Source organism: Erithacus rubecula (assembly GCF_903797595.1).
Source record: "Erithacus rubecula genome assembly, chromosome: 4".
NCBI classification, from domain to species: domain Eukaryota; kingdom Metazoa; phylum Chordata; class Aves; order Passeriformes; family Muscicapidae; genus Erithacus; species Erithacus rubecula.
In genome coordinates, this window is record NC_136686.1 from 6,534,765 (window position 1) to 6,541,421 (window position 6,657).

Below are 6,657 nucleotides of genomic sequence, written 5' to 3' on the forward strand. Positions count from 1 at the left end.
ATCAAGCCTAGGTTGGTTAGTTTGTAAAAATTCCCAGAAAATAAAAAAGCTTGTATGGCAAATGAAATGAGATAGGATAATTGACACTAAATTTCTAAGATTTTTGATCAGAAAGCTTCATCATGAATCAGTTTATCCAGCGACCATGCTCATTCAACATCCACAGGCTTAAAATCTATAAAAATCTTCTGATCAGTGCTGTGATGCTGTGCTGTCCCAATGCAACTTTGGTGTCATAAATTGCCAAATAAACTTCCCTGTTTAGCAGTTCAGGACTCATATCCAGTACAGTTTGGCACTGCTAGGGAATAGAGGAGATAAGAACTGTGGAAGCATTAATAGTCCTGTGATCCTTCCTTCCTCTCTTCCCTCCTTCCACCCATTTTTCCATCTCCACTGTCTGGGAACGAGCTGTGGCTGGAAGTGGAGGACTCATGTTCTGCATCTGTCGGCATATTCCAAATTTCATAACACCTTCTGCTGCTGGCAGTTCTCTGGATCTTCAAGAAAGGTGTATGAAAACACCCTGAACTACCTTAGAGCTCTAATAAAGAGAGAAATAATGTCATCTCCAGTGTGCCTTGTGGGGAGACAGGAACCACTCCATCCTTCCCTTCCCATCCATTTCTGGTTCTGAAGGCAGATCTCACACACCCTCCACAGTTTTGTGTCTCAAACTGCTGGACCTTGCTCTGGTTTTTGGAAAACTTAGATACAGAGGAGACTCTGGAGCTGGAGAGATGCACAGATCCATCACCCCCTGGAATAAAACATGTAATGTACTTCCTACCTCTTGGCTCAAGTTTCCTAGATAAGGGAAATACAGTGGATGAAGTTTTGCTGATATCAAAGGGAGGATGCTTTGCATTTACAGTCAGTGCCCTTTGGTTTGAAGCTGAAATTAGCCATTACTTTCTGCAGTATCAGGGCATCCCCCCAGAATTTCATTTTCATTACCTCAAAGTCTAACAAGTTGTGTTCTTCTCCAAAGGAGGACAGAAAGAAAAGCCCCTAGGGTAGATGAACAAATCCTTAATTTCTCTAGACAGTACAGGGCATTTTTCAACAATACTTTTGCAGCTCAACTAAAAATAACAGGGGTTGGACCATGACAAGTTTTCAGATGCAGTCTCTCATTCAAGAAAACAGTGCAGCCTTCAATCTTTTTCAAATAAAAATATGACAATATAATGGCAAAATTTCTTGTGCCCATGCTCAGATCCCATCCTTGGAAAACTCAGTGTAGCTACAGAAGGACACATTTTTAGGGCAGCAAACAATGTAAGCTTCACACTAATTAAATAATCAAGGTTGCATTTTAACAGTATTTCAGTATTGCAAGTTAAAGTTAAAGAGATCTTTAATAATTCTAAGAATTCTAAAGAGTTTTAAAAGGCCTCAGCTACACTGGCTTTCAATGAGTACACCATTCCCTTCTTTCTGTACAACCATAAGATTTCATGGAATTAAATTAAAATATGAAAATTAAGACCAATAAATTAAAAATAAAAAAATACCACCGAAAATACCCCAACAAAACAAAACAAAAGCCCAACAAAGCCAAAACATTAAGAAGTGAAGAATTGCTGTTGTGCTTACTATTGTAACTCATTGGAAAATGCAGTAGGAAAGGAAGATGGAACATTTCTATGACTGACTACTGATCAAATTTGTTTCTCTGAATAAAAATTAAACTATTAAATTATTCTTCCCTTGGCTTTTACTCTTCTAGTAGGCAAATACAGGGCTTCAGTCAGCACTACATCTGTAGAGAGGGAAAAACAGGTATCTTGCTCATGTGAGGAAGTGCAGTTTGTTTCCCTCCACACTATGCAAATACACTAAATACACTGAATATTTATTCTGTTTTTCCCACAAAAGAATGACAGAATGTTGATCACAGAGAAGCAAAACCTGTAATGCTGAAGGTCTTTGAATTTGACCTAAACAAATCAGAATACAGAGCTGACTCAAGTTTTCCCACCCTGTGGCCAAGGGTCATTTTCTCCTTCCCAAAGATGAGGAGACAGAGCTTTTAGGCCACAGTAAGTATGTGGGGAGAGAGCAAGGAGGTAAAACTGTGGCTGCAGAGCCACAGGGGGAGAAATTCAAAGATATTTCTGTTGTAACAGGGATGGAAGAGATTAAAGCCTTTAATCCTCCATCTCAGAGAGATTATTGCATTGCACAGCAGCAGCTGCCCTCCTACACCTGCCAGGACCCTTCCTTGGGAACACTGGAAACAGCACTGCCTGGAAGGGTACACAGGTGAATTAAGCAGCAAAGCCAGGTGGGTTTATCACCCTCAGCAGTCTGCCTGCCTTGCTGTGGGCTCACAGTCCAGTAGAGAGCCACACAAACACAGTTCAGTCTCACAATTAACAGTCCTAATCACTGGGGTGCTGTTCCCAAGACAACCCCTGCTCACATCAAGCTCAGCATCAGGGCTGAACTGCTGCAGCTGCCCTACTTCAGTTCCCTGGCTCATGCAGGACTGTCTCAAGGACATATCAGTGGAGAAATGTCCACCAGCCTCTTAGCAAAACTTTATCTGTGGGTAAAGGAAGGAGAGGCACTGGAAAGCAAAGGCCTCTTCTTCCCTTATGGATCGACCTTTTCTCTAAGCTCATACTCAGGTTGGAATTTTTTGACCTGAAAGCTTCTCTATAGGAAGATGACTGTGACTGGAACAATATCTGAACAAAATGGGAGCAAGTCTAACTGCCACATTGAAAAAAGAAATTGTGTAACCTAAAAGTGAATATTCTGGAGAAAACAGACAAAGGGGTAGCAAGTTATTTTGAAATTTGTTGCTCATCCACAGCCATGAACACTACTTCTCATCAGGTAGCAGAAGCCATTCAGAGTAACTGTTGAAGTGCTCATAAACTCATTTTAAAAAACAATGTTGTTCATAGTCATTACAAAAAATGGATTTCCCAGAGAAAGTTTCACTTGCTGTTGAATACAGTAGGCCAACAAGTTATGCTGGGGTAATTGCACCTATGTGGGCACATCACAATTTGCTTCACAGTGAATTATAGCAGGAATGTTACACATTATAAAAAGTTACCAAGCAAGCCTAGGTTTAATCTATAATTTCAGACATGGAAATGTAGTAATGGGACAAAGATCACCTGATAACAAGCATGTGCCATCTGAGGACACCAGCTACATTCAGAAACCCAGCAGGAGTGCCAAGTGCCAGGTAATTTTTTAACACTGGTAGGCTGGAAGGCCTTTGTCTGTCTTAGTTACTGTCAAATTACCCCTTTAGCTTCTGTCTTTATGAACTCTACAACTCATCAGAGATTTTCAGAGGTGTTTTTTTCCTCTTCTCTTTGAGACTGACCTGTGCTGAATAGTCAGTGTGAGCTAAAGCCATCAGCCAAACTCCACAGAGGAGGGGAATGGAAAGAACAATCAGGAGGATGGGCCCATGTTGGTACCAGTGGAAGGCAAATTTCAGCTCTCCTTTGCATCATTTGGGAATCTGATTCCCTGTTGGTTTACTTTAATGAGGATGTGAACTATCTGAACAGCAGTTCATCCTTCAATGAAATAGCCAAAAAAACCCTCATCTCCTTTAAGCATTTAAATTTTTATGCTAAGATCTCCATTACTGGCAAGTTGAGACTTCCTGGTTTTAGGCTAAGGTGGACAGACATAGTCATAAGAGAATAAACAGAAAACAGCACAAAAGTCATTCATGAACAAACATTCACTGTGAAGAGGAGAGAAGTTTTGGGAAGAAAGAAAATAGGTCAAAGTTGTAAACATGGAAATGACAAAACACTGAACCTAAACACTCACAAATCTCATTTTAACAAGCATAAATGGGGATTCTCAGGGCACTAAGCCAGTTCATGAGATATATTTTCCATAAGCAATTCTGAAGAAGACAATGGGAAAATGGTAGATAAGCTAAATTTCCATTAAAATTATGAGAACATCCTCACCAAGTACAAAACTATAAGAATCCTAATTTAAGACATTTTAACTACCTTAAGGGTCTCTTAAAGTGGACTTAAAAATCTTCATATTCAAGAGTTTCATCTTACCTGAATTATCACTCTGATCGTCATGCTCTGCAAGGTACTTATGACTACAAAAAAAAGAGTATAAGTACACTCCTCAGGTGGAGCTTGTTTGGGGGAATAAGAATATTTTGAAAATATTTATTGCAGTAGTTCTGTTGTCCATACTTAAAAAAAAAAAATATAGATATAGATTGATAGTTGCACTTCCTAATTGAAATATATCTGTTTACAGAGCGTACTTGTGTCTCAGTTCAGATTAAATTTCATTTTCGTCTTATATATACTGTGCATTATATGCCCATATATACATATAAACATGTATGTATATACATATGTGTATGCATATAGGTGCAGGATGAAGAAAATACTCTGAGTTTTACAAAAGTACTTAGTTCTTATCTTCTGAATAAATCACAAAAGTCTTTCCTTACAGACTTTTCCATAGTAAATTTTCCATAGTAAATTTTAACTAAGGACAAATGGTTAATTTATAGCTTTGAATTGAAGGCCTAAGTCTGAGGTTTTCCACAGATATTAGGTTAGTGCTCTGTTTCCTTTTGCTTTCTAGGTTTAACCTTTCTAGTTTGCTCTTCTTACTTTCCTAAAAGCACTCTCACCCAACCTATGTCATCGACAGCCTTGCAAAGAGCTCTGCTGAGGCAGCGGCAGAAAACACTGTGCCCTTCAAATCTATTTCATCAAAAATGACCCGGTACAAAACACAACTTTCTTTTTATTCCTTATTTAAGCTGTGACCACCTATGCTCCACAGACCCCTCTTCCTTGCTAAGCACGGTCCCAGCTGCCCTGGGCCTCAGGATGATGAATTACCTCTGGTGCTTGTCAGCATTCGCAGCGCTAACTGCCGTGCGCCACAGCCTGATCCAAACGGTGCTGAAGTCAATGCAAAGAATCTCATTGACTTCGGGAGCCTTCTGGATCAGGCTCCAAACACAGGGAAAATCACAACGGCAGTGGTGCTAAACAGGCTGTTGGCACTGCAAAGCATTTCACACAAACATCTGCAGTGGTCTCACACATCTAAAGGCATCGCTTTTTTTTTTTTTTTTTTTTTTTTCTTTCTTTTTTGGAAAGCTTCTCCACACAATGCGATCCCCAACACCAGCGTGCTACGCTGCCTGCTGTAAAACCTTCGACTTCACATTGCCAAGACAGGACAGTTTAAAAAAAGAAACATAACCCTGTGAACAGCAGCAAAGAAAACATCAGCAGGAGGGGACGGTAAAGGCTGAGAATGCCTGCGAATGGAAAAGGAAAAAGAGATTGGAGTTGTAATCCCAGGAAAGAACGAGGAGCAGCCCTGTCCCACAGATATAAAGGGAAGGAGGAGGAGGAGGTGGTTAGTGGGAGATAATGGGGGGAGGGTCATCGCATGCCCCGTTTGGTTGCTGAATGTTAGATCAAACTCTGCAGCTTACCTTTGTAAACACAACCCCAAAATACCAACCCAAAGTGTCACTCGGTTGTGCTATGTGATCAATATCATCCCGATGGCAGGATTTTCCTCCACTTAGTGAAGCCGCTCCAAGCCCTGGAGTGGATTATTTTTAGGCTGGTGATGGGAAGATCAGCTGCTGCCTCCTATCGAGTTTCCAAAGTGCACAAACTCTTCTTGCCTTGCTCATACGCTGAAGGGGGCAGGAAACTGGGAAGAGACAGGCAAGCAAAAAGCACCAATTTTTTGCCTCCTGAAGCTACCGTCCCCTGGGATTTCTTCTGCTTGCTTTTATTTTCATTTTTCCCTCTCTGGAGCAGTAAGATTCCAAGAAGCTGCATTGCAGCACATGGACTATTAGCAGATGGCTATTGTGAAGTAATTGATTTATAGATGAGGTAGTCTAACTTTTGGCAGGCTTGCAGAGATTCAGCTTTTGATTCCTTTGTAATTAATCTTGGATAATTAGAATTTGACAAGATGATTTTGCATGTCTTCCACCATATTAAGCAGAAAAGTCTACTCAGATATTTTACTTTACTCGCTTACCTAAGTCCCTCCAGCACTTCTGCCTAAAACAGAGACCAAATGTCACTTTTTGACCACACAGGTCTGCTTCTTGTGAAATGGCGTTTTTAATACTTGAAATAAAATTCTAAACTAATTTGATGTTTGTACTAGGAATATAGTTTTCAATACAATAGCCCTTATTTACGTGGGATAACATTTTTTAGTTGCAAAATCCATTGTATATGTTTACTTAGAGGTAAAGGAGTCCCAAGAGACCCCACATGTGGCCAGTTGGTTTGTTTGCTCATTTTCTCACAGTGCCATCAAACAAAGATGAACCAATATTTGGATTTTTCCACCGTGACAGTTTCACTTGAGCCCTACAACTTGAGGCCATAAATTGCAAAGATCTGGGACTTGTGGTGCAGCACAGGACATGTGGCAGTGCAGGGTGGTTTTGGAATCACAGAATAGCCTGAGCTGGAAGGGACACACAAGGATCATCCAGACAGGGATTGTCCTGTTCAGTCATTTGGTACTAGAGCTGGAGGGCCTTGGGACAGAATTCTGCTTAGACCCTGCAGAATCCAGGGATTGCATCTAGATCATTAGAGAACAAATGGTTTCCAAGGGGTTGAGGTCAAAAATGTT

At 40.5% G+C, this 6,657-nt stretch overlaps 1 protein-coding gene across 15 annotated transcripts in view; it reads right to left on the reverse strand.

Annotated features, from left to right (window-relative positions):
* ABCC9 (ATP binding cassette subfamily C member 9) overlaps nt 1-5,664 on the reverse strand; it is a 69,055-nt gene extending 63,391 nt beyond the window's left edge. For 8 of the 15 annotated variants that reach the window (XM_079302999.1, XM_079302997.1, XM_079303008.1 and 5 more), the window contains exon 1: nt 5,480-5,590. The gene's annotated coding sequence lies outside the window, so the exon portion shown is untranslated. Of the gene's footprint in view, nt 1-4,061; nt 4,106-5,479 lie in introns of all 15 variants that reach the window. The other 7 variants (XM_079303000.1, XM_079303006.1, XM_079303003.1 and 4 more) reach the window with 4 other exon arrangements.
* Between the last annotated feature and the right edge of the window lie 993 nt (nt 5,665-6,657).